Source organism: Cupressus sempervirens, chromosome 10, assembly GCF_028749045.1.
Source record: "Cupressus sempervirens isolate cs-2001-9-10 chromosome 10, ASM2874904v1, whole genome shotgun sequence".
NCBI lineage: Eukaryota > Viridiplantae > Streptophyta > Pinopsida > Cupressales > Cupressaceae > Cupressus > Cupressus sempervirens.
In genome coordinates this window covers 258,005,231-258,033,053 of record NC_143127.1, presented here as the reverse complement: position 1 = coordinate 258,033,053, position 27,823 = coordinate 258,005,231, and positions in this window count along the sequence as shown.

Below are 27,823 nucleotides of genomic sequence, written 5' to 3'. Positions count from 1 at the left end.
TAAGAGGCTATGTCATGTGAACTTTGATAGTTTGGTGTGTGTTAGTAAGATGGAAAGAGTAAGAGGATTACTATTGAGCTATTGTTTTGCACAATGCTTAATGGTAGGAATCCTTTCGAACTCCTCTCTTGAAAAGTTAATATGAGATCAACTCCAAGGTTTCGGGTTGTCTTGTGACCTACTAGAATCTGCTCAGTAGAAGATAAATGTGAGTGTTCACAAGGAGGCCTTTTTTGGTTCTAACCAATTTCAAATAAGATGTTGAATCTTCTTGCTATCTCAAAACAAATAACCACACAAAAAATATATATTTTTATATTTTTTATGTTTATAATGAATGTAGTTTTAACTATACAACTATATGAATTCCTAAATTAACTAAGTGTTTGTAAAAGCAAATAACGAAGATAAGGTAACAAGAAATTTAAGAAAATGACTTGAAAAGTAAATCCCTAATGGACATAAGCCACGAAAAAAACATGTCTATTGTAACGCCCCGCCAAGGGATCAAAAAGAATTAACATAGAGTTTCACTAAGTTTGCTAAACATTTTTTTTTTATTTTTTTAAAAGTAAGAATGTATAACATACACATCAAACACATAGTAGCGGAAGCAATAACATGTAATCATCAACAAACATACATCACAAGTTACATTCCTTAAGGATCCCAAGACGTTGAGTCACATTTAAATTTAATTAATTTCTTTATTTTCAACACATGCTCGCATCATGCAATCTTACAACTTTTAATAATTAATATATTTTCACTTTTTAATTTATTTTAGAAACTTAATTGATAAAATATTTAATTAACTTAAATAACAATAATATTTAGCATTTATTTAAAAATGAACTCTAAATATATTATTATTAAATTAAATAAATATTATAATGTTCTAAATTATCCTTAAACTTTTATCTCCAAATTTAATTCTTTTTTATTTAATTAATTTCTCAATTAATTAAATATAATCAAATATTAAAATATCATAATAATCTTGTATTAAATTAAATCATTAATTAATCGTTTTAATTAATTTCTTTTATATTTAAACTCATGCTTAGATCATGCGATCTAGAAACCTTTAATAATTTAATATCTTTTCCACTTTTAATTTATTTAAGAAACTTTAATTGATAAAATATTTATTAATTCAATTAATAATAATATTTAGCATTTATTTAAAAATGAACTCTAAATATATATTATTATTAAATTAAATAAATATTATCACATTCTAAAATTATACTTAAAATTTTTATTTCCAACTTTAATTCTTTTTATTTAATTAATTTCTCAATTAATTAAATATAATTAAATATTAAAATATCATAATAATTTTCTATTAAATTAAATCATTAATTAATCCTTTTAATTAAACTTAATTAATAGAAAATACATCAAGGACTCATAAAGCAAGATACGAAAACCCATCATAGAAAAATACATACTAAATCAAACAAAACGGGTTATAATCACGAAATAACATCATTTGATGCATTCGAAGGGTACTTAACTCAGATACTTGCCCTAATTATCAATTAGGACAATTGGCTAAAGGGTATAGGAATTGGATTTAAGAGTTTATCTCCCCTCTCTTACCATTGAGATAATGCGATAGGGTACGCTCATCCTGGCAATTCAGGGAAGTCGATACCCGGTACCTGCAACCTACATAAAATCTACGCATGTACAGACACAATATTCTAAGCTAAACAAACAATGGCAGGAAGTGGTGCATCGTGTAGATCCCGACTAGCAGGTGACTACGACTCCCTTCCTTAACCACATCAGAAACACCATACATAAAGAAAACAAACACGCACACCATACACATGCAGTATGGGGTAAGTATCCATAAGAAAGCACATGTGATAGTAAACCATCTAACTAATCATCATCGATAATTGAAAACATTGAATAATCATCATACATGCATGAAATATAGAGTACCAAATAATCTCATCATATAATAAATTGAGTGTAAAACAACATTTGATAATCTGAAAGTAATGCTACTAAACATCAAGTATAAAACTGGCCTAAAAGAGTTTGGCAATTAAAACAAAATGTGAACTAGGGGTAGGCACTACATCCACCCCCCCTAGACTTAAGCTTATTCCTGGAAGCGTACATGAATGATAAAACTAAGGGTCTCACTGTGTGGGTCCAATGGAAACCTTTCCCCTGCAGGAGGATATGTCTCCACTGAGAACACTCTTTAGGATCTACCCATATCACCAACCGTAGGTTCTGAAGCTGCGGGTCTCTGATCCAAGGGTTGAGGTTTCCTTTGAGGACAATGAGACACCTTGTGTCCACGTTGTCTACATATGAAACACTCTCCCTCAAAGCTCCTCTGAGCTTTAGGTGCACTAGACTGCAAGAAACTACCCCCACTAGGATAAGGCTGAACACTCTGAGACGGTCGATCATACTGGTTGGGCTTGTTGCGATGAACCTTGTGATAGTTCCTAGCATTGGAACCATTGCCACCACACTGTGTTGGAGGATAAGTACCTTCCTGCCGTTGGTTACCCCCAGAAGGAGGTTTCCTATTGCCACCTACACCTTGATTACCCAGATATGGATGGTAACACTGGTGGCGCTTATTATGCCATGCATTACGAGCTTGATGAGAGTTCATGCTCTTAGGTCTATGTTCAAGTTCTGCCCGAGGTGCTCTATCATGGTCATGAACAGGAGGTAGGCGATCAATGATGGTCTGTAACATTTGCCTCAGCTCAACCTCCTCAGAGACAACTTGTTGCTCTCTATAGTACTCTTCCTGATGCTCACTGACATGCTCTTTCCTATTCCCATCTTGGATAGGTTCTTCATGGATAGACTCATGGAAACTGATAGCTCCGTCTCGTCCATGGCCTTCACCATGGTCTGGGCTATGGCTTATAACAGAAGATCTCGCCCCAGATATCATCCTACAATAATATCTAGATACAAGATGGTATCATAAGCATACATATATACTTTAAATCACTTAGAGCAATATAATTCTAGTTTAATAGTAAACCGAAAACCATATTGATCCAACATGCGTCCTTACTAACAAATATAGAAATTGATCCCCTAACCCTCTAAACAAAATCAACATAATACTCTCAAGGATAAACAAAAGCACACTACTTTAAAACATAGACAACAAATACATGTTTTACAAACAAGCTAGTTTCAATTTCCAGTTTTGCCTATAATTTTGGTTTAAGTATAATTTCAGTTTTTGAAGTCTAAGTGTTGAAGTATGAAAAATATGCAACTAAAAATTTAAGTTATGTTTTAGTTCAACTAGTTTCAAGTTTCAGTTTGAAAGAGATACACATAATAGTTTAAAGTTTTCATTTTTGTTCAACTAGTTAACACTAGTGGCGTTCCAATATACCCAGAGCTCCCAATGTAGAAACTCGGGCTCTGATACCATATGTAACGCCCCGCCAAGGGATCAAAAAGAATTAACCCAGAGTTTCACTAAGTTTGCTAAACATTTTTTTTTTTTTTTTAAAGTAAGAATGTATAACATACACATCAAAAACATTGTTTGTTTAGCTTAGTATATTGTGTCTGTACATGCGTGGATTTTATGTAGGTTGCAGGTACCGGGTATCGACTTCCCTGAATTGCCAGGATGAGCGTACCCTATCGCATTATCTCAATGGTAAGAGAGGGGAGATAAACTCTTAAGTCCAATTCCTAAACCCTTTAGCCAATTGTCCTAATTGATAATTAGGGCAAGTATCTGAGTTAAGTACCCTCTGAATGCATCAAATGATGTTATTTCGTGATTATAACCCGTTTTGTTTGATTTAGTATGTATTTTTCTATGATGGGTTTTCGTATCTTGCTTTATGAGTCCTTGATGTATTTTCTATTAATTAAGTTTAATTAAAAGGATTAATTAATGATTTAATTTAATAGAAAATTATTATGATATTTTAATATTTAATTATATTTAATTAATTGAAAAATTAATTAAATAAAAAGAATTAAATTTGGAAATAAAAATTTTAAGTATAATTTTAGAATGTGATAATATTTATTTAATTTAATAATAATATATATTTAGAGTTCATTTTTAAATAAATGCTAAATATTATTATTAATTGAATTAATAAATATTTTATCAATTAAAGTTTCTTAAATAAATTAAAAGTGGAAAAGATATTAAATTATTAAAGGTTTCTAGATCGCATGATCTAAGCATGAGTTTAAATATAAAAGAAATTAATTAAAACGATTAATTAATGATTTAATTTAATAGAAGATTATTATGATATTTTAATATTTGATTATATTTAATTAATGGAGAAATTAATTAAATAAAAAAGAATTAAATTTGGAGATAAAAGTTTAATGATAATTTAGAACATTATAATATTTATTTAATTTAATAATAATATATTTAGAGTTCATTTTTAAATAAATGCTAAATATTATTGTTATTTAAGTTAATTAAATATTTTATCAATTAAGTTTCTAAAATAAATTAAAAAGTGAAAATATATTAATTATTAAAAGTTGTAAGATTGCATGATGCGAGCATGTGTTGAAAATAAAGAAATTAATTAAAAAGATAAAATAAGAGGAAATTATAATGTTATTTTAATTTCATAAAGTGCGCATGGGATTAAAAGTAATAAAGATTAAAAATAGAAGTCAAGTGGAAAAATTAAATAAAGTTATTTAATGATTCATTTAATATGCATTAAAAAGATAAAGCAAAGATAATAAAAGTTAATTTTGGAGTTAACTCAGTTGAGCAAAGAGTCTTCTCGGGTGAACGCAATTAGTGCCTCGATTTGAGGAGAAGACTCCTTATCACAACTTGGGGGGTTCATTTTTGGGGGACACGAATTTGGACAAGGAATTGGGGGGAGACAGAAATTTTGGGAGACACCTTTTTGGAAGCAGATTTCAGAAGGCAAATTCTAAAGAAGATTTTCAGAAGAAAGGTTATCGAAGAGGAGCGAATTCTCTTACAGTTTTTGGAGATTGCATAATAGCATCAGGTTGAGGTAGGGTCTTGTGTTTGATCACGGGTTGAATTATGCAATTTGATAATCCTGTCTTCTTCGTGCTTGTGGATTTTAAATCCGAATTGTCTGGATTTCACTGTTTGATCCTTTCGCTCTCTTGTTATGAACCTTATGATACTATATTGTATTTCATCTATATAACAGAATTGGAAGAATAAATCAATTTGAAACCCTCGTTCTATATGATAGAATTTTACAATTTAAACTAGGGAGAGCTTTTGAAAGAATAGAAAATCTTGATTGAAATTTTTTATTAAAATGAAAGAGAAGAAATTTGTTATATAAATTTTATATTGAAAAGAGACAATATTCTTTTAAGGAATATTTTAATTTAGAGATCTAAGTGGTTAGTTCTATCAGATTAAAATTTCAATCATTTATTATATATATATATATATATATATATATATATATATATATATATATATATATATATATATATATATATATATATATATATATATATATATATATATATATATATATATATATATATATATATATATATATATATATTATGGAAAAAAAAAAGAAAAAAAAAAGAGATTGTTTAAAACGATGTTTATAAATTAAATATATTTGAAAAGTATTAATTTAAAATTTTAAACAAATAAAAATGGTTATCAAATATAACTGATCGAGACTCAAAAATGGTTAAGTCAGACGTATTATATAGATACACTTCAACTTCATACCAGGAAACTGGAAAGCAACAACAAACAGTAAATACATCCATCATAGAGCATACTATCACCTTACCTTGGTTGGTTTGAAAAGATCGAGAACAAATCATCATAACCTCACATTCACAAACCCGGGCCTCTAGTAACAACCTAAATTGGTCAATACTAGAACAACCCCAAAACACAGAGAACACATAGAAAACATCAATGTCTCACAGATTGGATTTGAAAGTATATTATTGAGTTAAAGTAAGGTTTATGTTCCAGTTTAACGTCTATTTCAAGTAACTAAGTTCATAATTATATAATAATAATTATAATAAATATAATAAATATCTATTGTAATAAATATAATAATAATAATAATAATAAAATAGAATTTAATGGATATTAGTTTGCTTAAACTAAAATGAAATTTAATAATTATAAGCATTAGTTAGTAGGATAGGAGATCTTTTTCTTAAAAGATTATTCAATTTTCAATTTTAATAGAATTACAATTATTTTTATCGAAAATCAATAAGAATTTATCTTAGTAAATTTAAACATATATTTATAATTTACCCTTAGAATATTTTAGAAAATTGATTTCAAGAATTATGGGAATAAATCCTTATTTTCATTCAACAAATATATGGGTTAACTATAGGGTAATAAGAGAATCTTCTTACTTAAAACATACTTTGAAACGCAGACTGAAACTTTACTTTTAACCCTATTGTGTATTTGAAATCAAATCCAAGATATGAACTGTACTGTTTTATTGTTCCGTCTGTGCTTTTGGGGTTTTGGGGATTGTTCTAGTGTTGACCAGTTTAGGTTGTTACCAGAGGCTCGGGGTTGTGAATGTGATGTTATGATGATTTGGTCTCGATCTTTCTAATCCGACCATGGTAATGTGAAGGAGTGCTCTATGACATGATTGTATTTACTAGTTGTTATTGCTTTCAGTCTTCTTGTGCGAAGCTGAAGTGTATGTATATAAGATACCCGACATAACCATTTTTGAGTCATCGATCAGTTATATTGGATAACCATTTTTGAGTCCCGATCAGTTATATTTGATAACCATTTTTGAGTCTCAATCAGTTATACTTTGATTGCTTTCGGTCGCTTGAGAAAATTGAAGTGTTTGTTATGTTCTTGATGATGTCATGTGTTGACTTGACCATTTTGGAGTCTTTGATCAGTATTGTGATTTATTATTGGGATACTTTCTGGTTGCTCATTAGAGGACCATTAGATTTTGTGATTTATCATTGATGCCTTCAGTTGTTGATAGAGAACTGTTGTGATCATATGATGATTATTTGATGCTTATCTGTTGCTCATGAAGAACTGATGTAATTTTTGTGGCTTATCTTTTATGATGTTTTTCAGTCGCTTGTATAGGACTGAGGTAATTTTATTATGATTATTTGATTTGTGATTTCATGAGCCTAGGGTAGGTTATCTATGTGCAGTGTCGGGAAGTGGCTTGCAATGGGGATCGGGGCCCTAAGAGGCTGCCTGGAGTAACCCATTGTAAGTTGTTTTAACAAGTGAAAACATCTCACCTAAATACTGAATTAAATGAACCTAATAAGATAATTTTATGTTCTCTCCCATGCCTTGAGTGCTAGTACAGGCTAGGATGGGGTAGAGAGAACGCTTGGTTACGACCTTGCATTCCGCAGTATGCCTCGTCAGTACGAGAGGATACTAGTGGCCGCAAGAATCACTAGGGACCCGGGATTCCTAAGGGATTGCTCGAGTAACTTCTACGTGACTTTTGTGATGACACTTTCCCGCTTGCATAGTAGGTTTCCTACGTGTCTTTGTGGTGCCTCTGGGTCTAGATGTCTTTCTATGTTGGAACCTTTGAGTTAGTATACTTTTAGGATTTCCCAGACTTAGAGAGTACTTGTGTTTTGTGTTTTGATACCTTGTTTGGGACTTGAGACTATCTCCTCAGCGCGGTGGGAGTGGACCATTTAGGTTCTACGCGGTCGGGTGGTAGTGCTTTTTACTCTTATTATTGAGATCCGTCCGTGGTCACCGTGGCTAGAGCTTTCTTGGTTGGCATTTACCTTCACTATGTTCTTGGATTATTATGATGGATGGTTAGATTTTATGATAGATGTTTTATCATTATGGATGTATGGATGTATCAGGTATGTTATTAGTTTCATTTATTTTACTGTACTTTGTATCATGAATTTGAGGATGATGTATCTTTATCTTTACATATGTATATTCTTTTAAGCCTTTCATACCCTGTGATATGTACAGTGGATGGTTGAGCATTCCGAATTAAATTGCCAAGAGGCATTCAGAGAAAATGTATATTATGGACATTGGACTTTCTGATTATTCTTTCATATGTATGTGGTAGTTGTTAGACTTAGAATTAATTAAATTTAAATGTGACTCAACGTCTTGGGATCCTTAAGGAATGTAACTTGTGATGTATGTTTGTTGATGATTACATGTTATTGCTTCCGCTACTATGTGTTTGATGTGTATGTTATACATTCTTACTTTAAAAAAAAAAAAAAAATGTTTAGCAAACTTAGTGAAACTCTAGGTTAATTCTTTTTGATCCCTTGGCGGGGCGTTACATCTATGAATTAAGCCTTTGAAAAGATCAATAGGTAAGTAATGAAAATAGGAGCAATGCTTCCTTAATTCCACTGATGCAGTCATCAAAGGGAATTCAGTAACTGTAAGATGTTTCACTTTCATCAAATTGCAAGGCCACGAAAAGTGCACTCATGCAAGACAAAAAGCTATATAGGAACAATAGGGTGATCTCTTCTCCAACTAGGCACATTAGAAAAATTTGTAAACATGTCACAAACACTAGAATTAAAAGATCACTCAATCAAAATAACACAACAAAACTATTGACTCTATTACACTCCATTAACATACATTCACAAAATATAACACACTTAGGCAAGAATAACTACACTCCAAATGAGAGCACCAATAGCATATATTGTTGCATCAAAATAACAACCTGAAATACATATTTAATTCCTCAATTTATAGGAAATCTTCTCCTCAATTTGTGTTGAGAGTGAGAGATCTCTTCATGCAAATATATGCCTCTAAACTAATAAAACAATTCTATTTATGTATGAACTGACTCTCTAATTGGTGCTAAGTAGGACTCCACCCTTGTTTATATCATTTAATGGGTGCATGATCCTTTACATGCCTTAAAACAAAGAAAGCATGATAAAATAAGAAGAAGAATGCTATCAAACGATGTAGGAGTCTCTGGAGATGCCAAAAATAGAAGCTCCACCTTCTCTAGAGGTTTGTAGGAGTTGAAATGCTATCATAATGCATTTTTGATGCAAGAAAAGCTCTAAATTTGGAACTAGTAGTTAAATATTGGTGCACCTCTGACTTCTTCAAAAACAATTCAACGCACCTTTGGAGAAGCACACCAAAAAATGCAAAATTTTCCCCCAATTGTCAAAACAGAAATTCTAGCTTCTAGGTTTTGTTCCCCTTCATACCAAAGCTATGTCTGGATGTTTGCTCTTGAATTTTTCTATGATCTCCATCACTAGGGTTGCATTCAATAAATCTAAAGCACTATACTTATCCTTCACCATACGCCGATAGTTGCCCACTTCTATGCGAGTCTTCGCAAAATCTTCTAGTTTTACATATAATTCCAATAATGCCTCCTCTATCTTGAATGCTTGTCTAATGTCTTCATCAATGGAAGCTTCATCAAAGATCTTTCAAAATTGTTCAACAACTGCTTGCACCAATAGGATTTTATCTTTCAATTCATCTTCAAAAATGTTAAGTTATGCATCACTATAATGCTTCTCTGCTTCCAAATTTTGCTCTTGGGTTTGATCCTTGAGCTTATGAATATCTATGTGTAATGTCTCCATTACTTTATTACCATCTGTAATCTTCTCAATCTAATCATCTATCTTATCTAATTTAGCTACCATATATACATCCATCATCATATGATACATCTAACCTTTTATTGACCGCAACGCTCAAAGGTCATTTCCCCAGATATGTACCTCATCCATCAATCCAAAATCTTGGTTTAAAATAGCAACTAGTTTCTCCACATTATTTTGCATATGGTGCAATCACTTAAGGTTCCCCTATTATTATCTGCACACCCTTTTCCTCAAAACTTTCTTGCCATGAGTGACAAGCCTTCAAAAATGGGTCTCCATGTATAACTACCCTCTCTTTATCTCTCTTTTCTAAAGATGCTTCAAGGGTAGCCTCTAGATTATCTGGATCAATAGGACCAACTAACTCATGTAGAAATCCCCTCATGATTTCATTCTGCTTTCTTAACTTGACCAATTCAACCTCATCTTTGTCTAAGTGGTTAAACACTTCTTTAATTCCTATGGTGACCATCAATTTAGTCGTGTCCATAGTTGGCTTTCCAAGAAAGACTTAATAATCATTTGTGGTTAGATCTTCAATAGCTGCATGTAGAGGAGGGATAACAATATGAGCAAACAAGTCCCAATTTTCGTTCTTCCCAATTTTGGTTCTTCATAATGAAGGTCAATGTATGCACATCACCCTTAGGTAACTCAGGCTTCTTGAGAGCTTCAACTAATTATCTCGTTCCCTCTTCCCCAGTACAATACAATTGCCTTGTATGCCTAACCATCACCTCTTTTCTCAACCATCTTGGAGTAGTTTCCATCAGAGACTTAGATGAAGAGGGAGTTTTTCTGGCTAGACCTTTTCCCTTATCACTCCTCTTTGGAGTCCTTTCTTTCTGTGAAGGGTCTACATCAAGCATCTCTGTGTCTGTTGAATCCATGGTCCTTGCCTTTGTATCTTGGGAAGTTTGCTAGGATTCTTCATATATCTGCCCCTCTTCTAATACTTCATTGATGGGTCTTTGTTGTGGCTATTCTTCCTAGATTGGTTGCACTTGTTCTTCATTGATTGGAGGGAGAGGAGTGGTTGAACCTTTATCCACTAAAGATACATCTTGAGCTAATGATGGTGGGGCACCTAGAGGTCCTTGTGGAGAAGATGACAATTGACTCCAATCCCCTTCCAAAGGCTGATTTTTTGGTGTATCCCCTATCTTATCACCAACAAGTTCAGTGCCTACAGGTGTGAAATCAAAGTTTGACATCTTAAAAACATCAATCCCTTGGTCCTCTTTCTCATAAATCTACTATTGTAACTCATCCTCTAAAGTAGTAACCTGAATAGGTTGTGTAGGAATGGATGACATCATTATAGTGGAGCTCCTTCTTTGCTCTTCCTCTATAGCCCTAGCAAGATGAGTCCTTTCACTCAAGGGAAGGTCATCCTCTTCATCTTCTTCATCCTCTTCCACTTCTTCAATAATAGTTTCCAAAACTGAAGGAATAGGAATAACCCTTCTTATCACCTTTTGTTTCCTAGTTCTTCTCACTGGAGTCTTTTTCTTCTTAGCTTTCTTAACTAATGATGTGGAAGCCTCTTGACTAGGCGGATACACTTCTTGTGCTTTTCCTTGGTCAACTAGAGACACTTCTTGTGCTCTTTCTTCTAATCCTTGCCCTTGTTCCGATGGTAGGACTTGTGGATTGTCTTGGACTTGAGTAACTTCTACATTTCCTAGCTCTTGATTCTTAGGGGCTTGAGTTGCCTCCTAGGTTTGAGTCCCTTTAACTTCAAGCTCAGTTTGTTGAGGAGAAACTCTCTTCCTCTTATTCTTTCCTTTCTATGCCTTGAATTATCTAACTTCCCTATCATGCTAGTATACCGTTTCTAGCCTAATTGGAGATTGGGTTGTGAATTTTGGTATTGTAACTTTTTCCCCTCTCCCCTTTACTGGGCAGGTTGTGGTCTATAAGACAACTATTTCTAGAACTGGGTCCAACTTGATGGGCTTCTTGATCCAATCTTTGATTAATTAGATAATATGTCTCGTCCTATAGTTGATATCTACATTCTCCTCCCTGTCAATCTCTGCATTCACGATCTGTCGATCAAATATCTTATCTTGATTATACAAATGATCCAAGACCTCTTATGTGTCTTGTTGAACTGATTTCAATGGGACCTTAACCTTCAAGACCTTCTCTACTAGATAAAGAGTCATCCTACAATAATCCCTAATTTGGATATCGTGGTCATCTACCGCATTCATCTAGTGATCCTCTATGACATCCTCATGCTCAAATTGTTTTCCCGACAAATATTGGACTTTGCCAATATTGTCAAAACATGGATGAGGGGAGTTATAATCCTCCAAGGGATACTGATCCCATTTTGAATCAAAAGTCATTATGTCCTATTTTTTCTTTACCCCGAAAGGACCTGTGGTGATGGGCCATACCCAAGTCTTCTTATGTTGTTTCCTCACTCTTCCATATGTAGATGTTAGTTGCCTTGTTATCTCTAGCAAAATGAGTCTATCAGATGGATACCTAGGAAGCTTCTTCGGATTTACCATTGTGTCTTCTACCCTCAGGTAATTGAATGTATTAAATTGGATGTAGTAGGTGCCTATTGCTATAATTTTTGCTACTGCATCTTCTGACATCCTTTTTGCATAGTCTTCCTCAATGAACTAGATGATTGCAAAAATGAAAGCATCATTCACTATTATGTATTCTTTTTTGTGATCCAAGAACTTTTTCTTCACCAGCTGGGGGTATACCACATAAGGCCATGCATCAACATCTTGCAAGTTGCCCCTCTTAAACAATCCTAGGTAATCTGTAGTTTTTGTTGCTAACAAATACACCAAATAAGATGTCATGTAAAATCTTAGATCACTTTTGACTGCTACTAGTTGTTCATCTAAATTCTCACTAAGAATTGTGCCCTAGCCAATTGGCATCTTTGTTGTTCTAATGGTTTCAATGAAGTGTACCATCCATATGCTTAAGTGTCCTATTGTTGGTAATCCCATGATTTTTCTTAGGAGCACTATGGAATGTCTGATATCATCCTTCACATAACCTCTTGGCATATCTACTTTCCCTACTTTTCTTCCCAAAGGTGTTCTATCAATGAGATATGAAGATTGAATAATTTTTGTGGCTTTCATGATCTTTATACCACCTTTTTGCTTGATGGTATGTCGGTCTTATATATTGATCTGCCCTCAAAAGATGAAATACTTTCTCTATATTCTTGGGTCTTAGATTGAGAACGATCTCTCTAGTTATACTTTTGACCACCCTCTCTTTTGAAACATAATTCTCAACTAAAGCCATGATCAACTTAGAAGATTGTACTAAAATTGGGTGAGAAGCTGCATTTACTAACCCCAATCTTATAAGTGCAGACACCATTGGAGGCCTCTCATTTGGTTTGTTGCATAGAACCAAGAATGTATTCCAATTAATGTGACCCATATCTATATCTTAGATCTCTAAATGTGCATCCTAGAAGTGTGATTTTCATTGGACACCTTGAAACTTAAAAACCACTGGCTTAGAAGCAATCTTTGTGATGAGGGAGGACAAACAAAAAGCCATTATATTTGCTAAAAAACAAAAGCCTATTAGTTCAAAAGGTGGAAAATCAAATTTAAACAAACCCCAATTGCTAAGAAAATTATCCCAAAACCCTAAAAATTGTTAAAACCCTTAAAAAAAGCCTATTTTATATTTTGGAATACAAGTTTTTGGTGCACCTCATACACCTTAAAGGTGCGCTAGGTATGCCTTGAACTTGGAAAGCTCTACAAAATTAAGAATGTGCACATTGTGTACCTTGTGGAGTGCGCAATGTGTGCACCCTAATCTCTTAAAGGTTTGGTCTTCATAACCAAAACAATGGCGCGTAGTTGCACACCTCGGAAAGGTGTACAACTATGCACCATTCTTATGATGTCTTTGCTTTAGGTTTAGGTAAGGTGTGCATATGTGCACCTTACATAAGGTTTTTTTAGTTTTGCAAAATAAAAAGGTGTGCACCTTGCGCACCTTGGATAGGTGTGCAAGGTGCACACCTTTTAACCTTAGGTTTGTTTGTGTGTTTATGTACAAGGACTGAGGAAGATTGCACACCTTGCTAGGTGTGAAGGTGTACTGTTGGGGCAATGAGAGAAGAAAAAGTCTAAGGGAGAAGGGGAATCTTGGGCTTTTATAGGCTCAGGATAAAGCACACCCCTTGGAAGTGCACACTTGTGCATGTGCACAGGTGTGCACATCCAAGGGAATGTGCTCTACACTAGTGTGACTAGCGCACTAGCGCACCTTGAGGGGTGCACTAGTGCACCCCTTATAACTTAAAATCACACTTTCCTCTAAAAATTTCAAATTCTGGGATGTGGGTTTCTTAGGTAGAAGGCCAGGGTTGACTCAAACACCAAATGGAGCCCTAAAAAAGGCTCAAGCCCTAAACTAGGGGTCTGTAAAAGAAAAAATTAAACTAGGGGGCCCCCATTTCTTGGGAGAAATGGGGTGTGCATTGTCAAACCACAACAATTACCAAGATTGAAAAAACTTGATAAGGTGATATGAAAACAATGTCAAATGGGAAAAAATACAAAGTTTAATTAGTTTCAAGAGAAAGACCTATTCATTAGATGAAATTTTGGAGTTGATTCATGCTGATTTATGTGGTCCTATTGGATTGCAAAGTTATTATGGCGACAAGTACTTTATTCTATTTGTTGATGATATCTCTAGAATGATGTTTTTCAAATGTTTAAGTGGTATTTGGATAGAGTTGACAAGGAAACATGTAAAAGTTTGAAATGCTTGAGATCAAATAGAGGAGGTGAATTCATATTTGAGGAGTTCAATACATTCTACAATGATAAAGGAATCAAAAGACAAATGTTAGCATAAAAAACTCCACCACAAAATGGAATAGCTATAAAGAGAAATAGATCAATCATGGACTATGCAAGACCACTAACGATGAAGAAGAATGTTTCAAAAAAGTATTGGAGAGAAGATATAATTATTGATGTATGTACACTGAACCGAGTTCAAGTCAAGAAAGGAACAAAAAAAATCCCTTTTTAACTATGGTATGGTTATGCACCTAATGTCAAATATTTTAAAGTTTTTGGAAGCAAGTGTGACATACTAAAAGATGCAAGGAAAGGAAAAGTTGACGCAAAGAGTGATGAAGGTATATTCCTAGGATATTCTATTAAAAGTAAGGCATACAAGTGTTTGAATACTAGTACTAACAAAATTGTGAAAAGTGTGAATGTTAGATTTGATGAATTTGCAACAAAGAATGACGAGGAATGCAAGAAGGAACCTAAAGATTATAGAAAATTTGTATACATATATGAAGGAGAACCATGTACTTTACCTAAACTAGAGAAGGAGACTGTCGAGCATCAATAGACTAGCATTGTTGACTATCAACATACAATCTTTTTTGAGCTTCAACAAATTCTTGAGCATAAGGCTATAGGAGCCGAGTCACAAAGAGAGGAGATCAAACACTAGATAAAGAAAGTCAGGTTATAGAAGGAGACACGTGGAGAAGTTGAACAAGATGAATCAAGTGAATTACCACAAGGAGAAAAAAGACATGAACCTATCTTAGCAAAATATGCAAGAAGACACCATACAAATGATCAAATCATTGGAGATAAAGTTTTAGGAGTCATGCCAAGAAACAAATTTAAAGAATGATACATGTTTAATATGTGAGTTTGAACCAATAACAATTAAGGATGCTTTTCCAGAATGAAGATTGGGTTAAAGCAATGAATGAGGAGATTGGTCAAATAGATAAGAACAAGACATGGAAAATGGTACCAAGGCCAATGTACAATAATGTGATTGAATCCAAGTGGGTATTTAGAAACAAGATGAATGAGAAAGGTGAAGTCACAAGGAATAAATCAAGATTAGTTTGTAAGGGATATGCACAAGAGGAAGGAATTGACTACGTAGAGGCATTTTCCCTAGTTGCAAGATTGGAAGGAGCAAGAACATTAATTGCACATATTTATTACAAAGGATTCAAGGTATATCAAATAGATGTGAAATTCACATTTTTGAATGGAATCCTAGAAGAAGAAATCTACATTGAACAACCCAAAGAATTTGTTGACCCTAGCAAGAAGAACATGATATGTAAGTTGTTAAAAGCATTATATGGTTTGAAACAAGCTCCTAGAGTATGCTATGAAAGGTTGCATACATATTTGGAAAAAATTGATCTCGCAAGAATTAATGACAATAGGAATTTGTACTTGAAAAGTGAATCTGAGAACAAGATATTGCTCATTGAAATATGTGTTGATGATATCATATTTGGAGGACATGATTTGTTGTGTAAATCATTTGCTAATGAGATGAAGAAAGAATTTGATATTCCAATGTTTGGAGAGATTATATTCTTTAATAGTTTGCAAGTTTATCAAATTAAAAGAGGTATATTTGTTAGAGTAAAGGGTTAATTTTATTTCATTTATTAAATTACCTTTGCTCCCTTCTTAAGATTTCACTTTATCCACATGCATTTTCCATTTAATAATTAACTATTAATTATTAAATTTCATTTACATCAGGGTTTTCCTTTTAGGTTTTACAATCTCCTTCTATAAGGATCGATCAATTGTAAATTTTATTCATTCTGTTTAGTTTAATAATATATTCTTCCATATTTTAGTAGCCAAAACCTTGCATCTTCTTTGTCTTTTCTTTTTCGTGACAGGTTCTTGCATGTAGGTGTTCTTCGGGTTTTGCGGATTTGTATTGCTCAAATCCTTCATGGTATTAGAGTAAGATCTGTTGTAGTTTGTTCAATTTTCAAAGAAAGTTAGAATGAGGGTTTGTTGGATCAAATATGGTTATTTTTAGTTTTTTTTGTGAACATAGGAGAGTCTCTAAATTTTAGAGCACTTTGAGGCCAAATAGAGCTCACAATTGGATTCGAAGGGTGTCAAAACCCCTATTTTCATATAAATTTTGTCAATTTTGGACAACATTGACTGGCGAGGCAATTTGTTTTTGCATACCAGGGTTGTATGAGCTTGACACACCTTTCGATGCAATGTTTTGCCATTTTTTTTTGAAAAATAAAAAACACCATTTTAAAAAAGTTGTGTCACCTTTGTGCCTCCATCGTGCCACCACCACTAGCATCTCCCTCTTACATGCCACTGCACCCACTTTCGCTCACGTACTACCCATGCCCCATCGTAGTTGCTTACCTCACTCCCACCCAGCTTGCAGTCATGGGGGGGGGCTTTGTTTAGCCACTTTCAATTATATTTTTGGGGTTTGCAATATTGTTTTTTCTTTCTAGAGGCCCTATCAATTTTTTGGCTCTAACTTGATAGCATATGGTATCAGTTGTTGGAAAACAAAATATCATCGAAAAGCTGATTTTGAGACAGACATAATGGTGAAAGTATTTTTTGGATTTTTTTAGTTTTGTACCTTATTTTCTTGCTCGAAGTCAGATGATGCTTTCTATATTCTTGGGGCATAACTTGCTTGTTTTAGCTTCATTTTTTGATCTGAAAAAAGCATCAAAAAGCTCTTCTCAAGCACTTTCTAGAATTTCTAACACCTCATAACTATCACACATGAAAGTCCCTGATGACATGACTTCTTTGGTCAAAAGGGTTGTGGTTTTGTTTAGATGTAGTGCAACTAGTTTTACAGAGGCCTTTTGAGGTCATGCATCATAGGAAAAAAATGGATGAGGCAATGAGATTGATTTCTTTACATGTATCCGATAGTCTATAGTTTCATCTTGATGGGTGCAATACCCATCTAGCTATGTGGACCAATCTTGACAGCTTGTTTGGTACAATGAATGAATTCAAGGAACTTCATATTGAGGCAAAGCTTACCTCTTTTGTACCAAATTTTTTTCCTTCCACTGAGGACTTCTTGATGAAGTTCAAACAACAAAGATCTTTATTGCAAGGTTGTGGGAAAACCAATACTGACACTAAGTGCATTTACCTTATTCTTTCTAAGCTTCATGGAAACTTTTAGATTTTTCCTTCTACCTTCCATTCCACTATGGATTCTTTAGGTATTAGATTTACCATGCCATCCTTTAAGGTTTTTTGTGATTATTTGACTTGAGAGAAAGCTAACCTCTCTCAGTTAGATTCTATCATAGGCTCACTGACTTATGCATCGGTAGCTCAGACATCTTTTGGAAAGAAGGAGAAGAAACATAAGTCACATCCTCCAAAGTCTTAGATTGATTCTAGCCCTCACATCTCATCAAGCTCACCTCCTCCTAAGGGGGATAAACCAAAGCCATATAGACCAAAGTGTGCTTATTGTAATAAGCCCAATCATGATGAGTCACATTGCTATGAGAAGAAGTTAGATGGCTATGCCAAACAGGTTTTAGATTTGACAACTCTCCTTCAAAAGAGAAACATTGATATTCCTTCTACTTCTCTCAAATCTTCTTCTTCATCATCATTTTACTCAGGTGGTAAAGACATAGGAAAGAGCCATGCACTATGTGCATCTACTACTCCACATTCTTCTAGATGGTTATTGGATTTAGGTGCTTCACACCATATGGCATCTTCTTAGGATTTGTTCTCTTCTTTTGAGGCTTCTCCTACTCCACACATTTTGATGGGGAACAACATTGTTATGACTGTATGTGGAAAATGGTCTATTGACATTGATGATGGTACATTTTATGATGTACTATGTGTTTCATCTTTGTCCTCTAACCTTCTCTCTATTTATCATATTACACACAATGGGACAGGGAAGACAATTGAGTTTGCATAAGATTCAGTGCACATCAAAGATAGTGAGAGAAACAATATTGTTGCTACAAGTACTGTTGTTCATTCTCCCCCCTTATTCTCTTTCTCTCATTTTGGTCCACCATATCCACTATCGGAGACTCACTCTCTTTCTTCACAAGAAACTACTAAGGTGAAGTCAGGTCACTTGAACTTATGTGTTGCCCTGAGACTAGTGTTGTGACTTCTACACTTTTAGCTCTGTTTAGATTCCATCTATTGCATAGGATTCCTCTTTAGCATTGCCTAACATTGCAACTCCATCCATCGAGCCTCCTAGTATAGTTATTGAGGATATATTAGAGGACATACATCTCCTCTCAAATGATAGATCCAACACACCTATTATCCCACCTCCATTGGAGATTCCATTTTAGGATTCTCATGCATTATCCTTTGAGCATCAACTAGGATTTCTAGCTTCATCTTATATTTAGCGGTCCTTCTTGTCTAGTACCTTTGTTTCTTTCAGATTGGAGCTACATTGGTCTATTCATTGATGCAAGACTTATACCATTCTAGGGGACTTATGGAGTATCGATATTCCATCATGGGAGGTTTCATTGTACTTATGGTTTTGAGAGAGTCTCTTGAGACATATCATTTGTACTTTCCTTTTTATCTCTTTTTGGAGTAGGGTTCTATATCTTTGTTGCATAGAGATTTGGTTGTGATTAGGTACCTCATCAGGCCTTGTTGCCTGGACCCAAGTTTGCTTTCAACATTGTAGTTTCCTTTTTTTTCATGCATTGTTTGTAACTGCATTGTTGCTCATCTTAAGGGGGGGGGGGGAGGGGGGTGTTAGAGTAAAGGGTTATTTTTATTTCATTTATTAAATTACCTTTACTCTCTTCTTAAGATTTCACTTTATGCACGTGCATTTCCATTTAATAATTAAATATTAATTTTTAAATGTCATTTACCTCTTAGGGTTTCCCTTTTAGGTTTTACGATCTCCTTCTATAAGGATTGATCAATTATAAATATCATTCATTCTTTTCAGTTTGATAATATATTCTTCCATATTTTCAGAGCCAAATCCTTGCCTCTTCTTTGTCTTTTATTCTCTCTGCAGGTTCTTGCATGCAAGTGTTCTTTAGGTTTTTTTGATTTGTATTGATCAAATCCTTCAATATACATTACACAATCAAAGTATATCAAAGAGATATTGAAACCCTTTGGATTGGAAGATTCAAGACTAGTTGGAACACCTGTGTGCTACTAGACACAAACTTTCAAAGAGACATTGTAAAGGTCAATGAATGGAAATTTGAAAAATATTTTTCATAGTAGCCTTGACATTGCATTAGTTGTTGGAATTGTTGCTATATTTTTTGTTAATACTAAGGAGAATCACATGATGTCTATAAAAAAAATATTAATATATTTGAAAAGAACAAAAGAATATGGTTTATGGTAGAAGAAGATTGACAATCTTGAGTTGAAAGTGTACATAGATGCTGATTGAGATGGAAATACCGATGATATAAATAGTACAAGTAGAGACATTTTCTTTCTCAGCAAGAAATTGATTTCATGGACAAGCAAGAAGCAAAATTATGTTTCTTAATCCACAATAGAGGTTGAACTTATGTTGCAAGAACAATTAATTGTTCAAACATTGTGTGGATCAAGAAATTGTTGGAAGGTATGAAGGAAGACATTATTGAGCCTATAGTGATATATTATGATAACACAAGTGCTAGCTATAAACATATCTAACAACCTTTTGATGCACACAAAGACCAAACATATGTCCATTAAGTATCATGACTTGAGGGAACTAGTGCAAGACAAATAAGTTAGTTTAGAATAGGTGAATACAAAAGAGAAAATAACTGATATATTCACTAAAGAATTACTTAAGGATTCATTTGTGTATCTAAGATGTGAGTTATGGGTTATTCCCCTATCCGAGGCAAAATAAGAAGAGATGCAACATTGCATCAATTGTTATGATTAGAATATCTTATAGATTGATGTTGAAGGTCACACTTTAGGAGCTAGCTAAAGGTGTGAAAACAAAGTCATTTGTATGAAGATAAAGCGACAAGGACAATATGAAAGAGGAAGTGATATTCTAGCTATTAGTCAGTACAAAAAGTGACACATGGAAAATGTGTACAAGTAGATAATGTATTTGACATTGTTGTCAAAGAGGGAGAAGTATGACAGTTACCATCCAATACAAGTTACAAATAAAAAGTGAGAAGATGAACATCTAAAGATGTGTAGGGAGAAGTATGTTATGTTAACATCGCATAGAGATGTCAAAGAGGGATCCAATATAATTGATACTATAATGAAGAATCACAATTGGTATCATAGAGGGAGAAGTATAAAAGAAGCAAAGACAATGAACATCAAACATTGCATGGATGAGAATCAATGTGAAACTAAGGATGTTAATGAAGATCCAAGATATAGACTACACAGGGAGGTGCAAGTGAAAATCAAGTGAAATATTTTTCCATTGCATGGTTACTTAAGGTGTCTCCATTAATGCCAAAGAGGGAGATTGTTAGAAACTACAATTGAAACAATTGTTATGTTGTCATTAATGTTAAACCTTACTAGTAAGGCATTTTCTAATAATATAGAATGTTCTATCAGTTGATTGATGAAGATGATTTGAAAAGAAAAGATAAAAGATGAACTAGGAAAAGTGTCGAAGAAAGAGGCGTAAGTATTTTGGAATTATAATGGCCACTTGATCAGTTAGTCTTTGACAAGAAAATGTGTTGTTTGATCATTGTATTAAGTGAAGAAGTTAGATGAGTTGAAGTGTAAAAGACAAACTGTGTAGAACACTAAGCTTGACCAAGTGATAGTTCACTAGGTCAATGAAGAAGTTGAAACAAAAGATTAAGGAACTTATGAGATAGCTGAGAAAATAGTATTAAATGAGTGATGGTTATGGTCAAGAGAGATGAAGGAGAAAACTAAAGCAATGACCAAGTGTGAAGAAGGTTGATTGAGTCAATGTGAGCTGAGGGAGACTGACATTGATGACCCAACTAAAGAGCATAGTGATGATCGAGTGTCAAAAAATTAATATTTTTTGAGAGAATCAAGATTTGAGGCTAACATAGTTCAAGTTACGAATTGTTCAAAACATGTGAATGATAAGGATTGATGAGCTGACATATTTAATGCATGAATTGAGTTTGTTAAGAGATATAAGGTAAGGATATAATGAAAAATTTCTAGAAGTTTCAAGAAATGAGAAGTAGCTCACAAAATAGATGAAAAAATTCAATAAAGTTGATCAAATCCCAAGATCTGCAGTTATGTTTAAGCGGAAAAAGATCAAAGCTACCTATCTTTTGCTAAATGTCCTGCCTGATTTCTATCTGATACTTAACCACTTTTTTCTTTTTTTTTGGGGCATATTTGACATAGCCTTTTTATAAGGGAATTTTAGAGTATCATCACAACATTTATTTTCTTCAAGAATACCCCCTCCTTTTTTATTACCATCTTTATTTCTCATTCTTTCATTATTAATAATATCTTTCAGTTCTCTTATGCAGTCTAATATAGTAACATGGTGCCAATCTTCATCAGCTAAACCTAGGTAGCTAAGAAATTTATAAAAAAATTTCCTTCTCTTAAGGCATATTGAATTATCACCTTATTAAATGAGAGCATTATTCTTCTACAATCTAAAATCAAACTTTGTAGGTTCCATGAGCATTTGGCCTTGTTTTGTACTATGTCTATGATTAGTTTAGAGTCTCCCTCCATCACTATATTTTCAGTCTCATAACTTTGTAACATTTTATATCATACCACATAGCCATTCCCTCCACATAGGTATTAGATTTTATTGCTAGCTTCTTAGCAAATCCCAAAATTAGATTCCCTCTCTAGTCTTTCATCAGACTCCCAACACCTATTTTTCTTGGATTTCCCTTTTAAAACCCATCCACATTACAATTCAACCAACCTAATTTTTATTTTTCCATCTATATTGTTTCATATTCCATATGATTTCCCAATTTATATTGATAAGGCTCTGGTTAATATTCTAGTTCTGTTTGATTCTCAAGTCAAGGAGACCAAGGAAAGTTAGAACTTTAGGAAAGGTTGCATTATTTATATTTTATCTTATTATTCGTTTGATAATATAAACTATAGAAATGACATCCTTTCTTTCTTCTTGGGAAGTTTTTTTATTTCTTTCTTTCCAAATACATTAGGCCATTGTAGGAAGAACCAAACTCCATGAGTTTGTAGAGACTAAATGATGGAAAGGAGAACAAATCCATAGTGAGATAAGCTCTTTGATGAACCCTGACATCACTAGATTAAATTAAAGTTCTTTTAGAATTAGTCTCCATAAATCACCAGTGTACAAACAACACATAAATACATGTTCAATTGACTCACCACCTTTTTCATACAAAACCCATCTATTAGAGAATTAGAACCCTCTTTTTGAAATCTTATCTAAAGTAAGAATTTTCTCATGAGAAACTACCCATTAGAAGAAATTGATCTTTAGTGGGAGATTTGGGGCCCAAACATCATTCCAAAATTTATCTTTATATCCCGAGGTAACAAAAGTAGTGTAGGATGAGCTGATATAGAAGAGACCATTGATTTTATGCCTCCAGACCTATTTTCCCTCGTCCATTAGGATAAATAAACTATGATTAGGTAGCATGTCCCTTAGGGGGACTAAGATCCTCCCTTCTAATATGAGTAATTCGGTGGGCATCCCTATGACTTTTCTAGATATGAAGCAAGCCTACCCATTTAGCTTTACTATTAACCCATTCTAAGTGATTCTCCACCTTCTCTCCTACAATATCTAAAATCTATTCAACTAAGCCTTAGTTATAATGGGTCTCCTTTAATTGAATATCCTCTTTCCAAATCTCTTCCTAGAAGAGAGCTTTTCTACCATTTTCAATCAACACTCTATTGTCTTTTCTAATAGTACCTTTACTTTTTAGGACATTCTTTCATAAAGCTGAGCTACCTATAGCATTAATCTTACTTAGCTAGATGATACGACAAATATTTGGCTCTTACAATTTTAATACATTCCTTAGTTCCTTCTAAAACTGATCACCCAACCTTGTAAAGAAAATATTTATTCATTCTTGTTATACTTATGATCCCTAGATCACCTTCGCCTTTTAGTTTACAAACTTGATTCTAGTTGACTAATGTCATTTTCCTCTTCTCTTCAGCTCTTGACCAAAATAAATTACTTTGGATACACTCAAGCGCATCAACAACTTTAGCCAGCATGAGGGAGAAAGACATAAAGTAAATTAGGATACTTTGAAAGCGAGCTTTGAGCAGAAAAAGTTTACCTCCTTGACTAAGAATCTTTCCTTTCCAACTACCCAAATTTCTTTATAATTTCCCTAAAATCCCATTCTAGAATCAAGGTAGGAGTTTTACGGGAGAGAATGGGAGACCAAGATAAACATCATGCATAATAGAAATGTTACATTCTATGATTGCCAATATTCTAAGTTGAACTTCTGGTTTAGCATTGAAAAATAAAATCTCACTCTTCTAAAAAATTATGTATTGTGCAGATAAAGAGGGGTAAAATGAGAGAATGGATTTCTAGTTTATTTCCATTTTGACCAGAGCAACACCAAAGAGAACAATATCATCCACAAATTGTTGGTGGGTAGAAAGAGGAAGTCTTGTTGTCGCCTTAACTCCATTGGTAGAGTTAGCCAACCATATATTTAAGTTTATTCCTAGAAATTTGACCACTAGTATGAAAAGACACAGAGGTAAGGGGTCCCCTTGTCTTAGTCCAGTACCGATAGAGAAGAAACCCAACAAAGCCTCATTAATTAAAACAACATATTTAGTTGTAATGGCATAATCATTTTGAGAAACCTTCCTTTATATCCATATATAGTGAGAACATGTTCTAGTAATTCCCATTTCACCCTATCATATGCTTTGGATATATCTAGCTTGAGGGCCATAGTAGCTTTTTTATTAGCATTCATAGAGTGTAATAGTTCATGAGTAGTTAGAACTATATCCATAATATTTCTCCCTTCCATACAACCATTTTAATTTTTTCAGACAAGCTTATCCAAGATAGGTTTCATTCTATTAACCATAACTTTAGCAATAATATTGTAAACAATATTACAAAAACTTATCGACTGAAATTCATTCATACTAGATGGGTTTCCCTTTTTAGACACTTAAGCAATAAAAGTTAGGTTGGTCTTTTCTGCCTTAGTTCTAGTTTGAAAGAAATGATAAAATACCTTAACCACATCCTCCTCTACAATCTCCCAATATTCATGAAAGAATACTAGGGGGAATCCATTTGGACTAGGAGATTTGAACACTTGAAAGGAGAAGGCCACTCTTTTCACTTCTTCCATGTTCACCCATTCAACGAGAGCCTTATTCTCCTTCTCAGACATCAATAAAGGGATACAACCTAATAGATCATGTGGGTCATTGGCACTTAAATCTTGAGTTCCTCTATCAAGGAATTAAATATTCTGTGTTAATATTTACCTCTTCAGTAACTATAATCCCGTTAACTAAGGTTAGAGATCTAATTCTATTTCTAGTTCTATGTTTTAGAGTGGTCAGAAGAACCTATTATTTTTGTCAACGAACCCTAGATTTTTGTTTCCTAAAAGTTTCTCTTTATGTTGATAGAGTAAGCCAATGATCTCTTAGGGAAAGTCCCTACAAACTCAAATTCCTATTCTCCTGATTATTTTCTAGGTTCTTTTGGGCAACATCCAACTTTCTTTCTAGATCTTTTCCTCTTACAAAAATATTACCAAAGGAGACTTTATTCCACTTTTTAATTTTTTCTTTAATCACCCCCAGTTTCTTACTTAGGTTAATCAAGGGGGAAGCAGTAGCCGACATATTCCATCAAACATCTATTAGATCCTAAAGCTTATGACTTGACATCCACATGTTTTCAAACCTAAAGGGACTAGTAACATGTTTGCACACTCTAAGAGAATAACATTGTGATTTGATCTAGTATGGGGCTTAGCTTCCAGTTGAAAGTCATCTAAATTAGTCTAATTCAAGGAGAGAGTGAATCTATCAAGCCTAACCTGTACAAGTGATGTGACAACCAATCTTGCTCCTACCCTAGCTTCCTCTAGGGTCACCTTAGGTCTTTCTCTAACCTTTAGAATAGGGTTACTAATTAGCCTATTCTCCTTAGGATCCTAACAATGAGGTCCTAGCCTATTCAACTAGTGCACACCAATTAGTAAGAACAACTCTCCATCACCATTTCCTAAGCTTGACTCAACCCCTTCCACTTCTTCACACCAAAACTACAACCAACCCAAGAACTCAAATGACACTCCAAATGGAGGAATGGTAATCTAGGAAGGAATTTGAATTCCCTTCAAGGTCCACAACCATAACCATAACTTGAAACCCTCATCAAGTTCCAAAAAGCATGCAAGATTACACTAAAATGCTTGTAATAGGGCTATTAGCAATTAACCATCCTAATGAAGAAAATCCCAAATAACTTGAAAAAGTTATTAACAAGGGGGAGAATAAACCACTAATCTAGACACCCTTTTCAAGGAAATCAATGATTTTTGTGGTCTTGGGTTCCCAAGAAATCCATACAGTACGACCATAAATTAAGCCTAAAAGTAAGGGTTTTAAGGGTCTAGTTAGCTATTTGAAAAAAAGTATGTGTTACCCTCCTTAGAACTTCCTCCAATGCCTCCCATTGAGGTTAGGGATTCTTCACACATGCTAATATCTTTCCTCAAGCTTGGATTGAAAAAATTTGAGCATTCAATCCCTCTTATTAGCTTTGCACTTGACTGTGATCCCTAGCCATGCATCACTAGCTTGCCTAGGGCATCGCTATAAAAATGCTTGCCTTGCTTCCTAGGGACCCTCCTTCACTGTATAATATGTACAAGGAGTCATATCACAAATACCAAGAGGTCGTACAAATCCTACCATGGGAGAGGGAGTTATAACTCAATGTTGCTCAAACACTTGATTCAGAACAATTGGTAAATAGGATGCACATTAATTTATTCAGTCAACTAAAACCTTACAAAACCACAAACAAAAGTTATACAAAATCACCAATAAAACTCCTCTAATGCTTCCAAACACAATAGATCCAAATTCAATCCATTAAAATGCCAAGATCCACAAAAGCATAAAAACTATAACTAATTAACTTGCTAATAGTCTGTACACCCAAAATGTCTCAAACTTCCAACCCTCTCAAATGGTAGAGGATGTATTTATAAACACATTAAAACTCATATCCCAATTAATTTAGATATTCACCAAGCTCCAACTGAAAAATTTCTCGAATGCAACAAAAAGTTGTCAGTGCTGTAAATGACAACATTGACAATTTTTTAGCAATTTTTACATTTTTAAGTGTTTGACCCTCAAACTTGCTCCAAAGGTTACCAAACCTTACCAAAATCCTCAAATGGATACAAGACATGTAAAAAGGTCCTAAAAACACTTATTTTTCCATCCTACCCTTCAAAACACAAATATACTCTATTAGACCTAATTAAGCAACTATGAGCAACTTAGATCTAATGGGGCTTTCTCACCTTAACCTACCTCAACCTAGGACTAGGTTAGTCCTGTTATTCACCTAGTGGTGTAGTTAGCACCACTATAAGCCAAAATTCCCGAGGATCCCTAGGTCTATGACAAGCCTACCTAGGTGCCCCTACACCATACTCCCCCACAAAAGAAAACTATATCACTCATGTGAACAATAGGTCTGAAGGGATGCCTACCCTGTTGAAGTCTACCTTAGCAACCCAATTTTCTTCTGAATTTGGCTTTCCCTTCCATTTTATGAGGTTCTCTATGTACACCTTGTACCTAGTGGCCTTCTTAACTCTAGAATCCAACACTTGTTCAACTTCCAACTTGCTTGATGAAGGTACTATTGGAGGCTCCAGATCAAAACTGATTCCTAGACTACTCTAAGGTAGTGGACCCTTGAATTAAACCAAATCTTGGACATTGAAAATAGGAGGGATGCCCAAATCTAATGGTAAATCAATTTTATAGGGATTGTCCCCATATTTTGCTATGATTTTGCAAGGCCCCATTCTTTTCATTTGGAGCTTAGTTGGCACACCCTTGTGCAACCTAGACTTATTTAAATGTACCATAACATAATCACCAACATTAAATTGAATGTCTTTCCTTCTTTCATCCAACTTGGCTTTCAATTTTTGAGTATTATCTTAGATAGTTTTCTTAAATTCTTCTTGAATTTCTTTCATGGTTTGGGAAAAATCTTCAACATGTCCACTTCTATGCTCCATTCTTCCAAGATCCATCAATTCACATAAACCCCTTGGATGTATTCCATACATAAT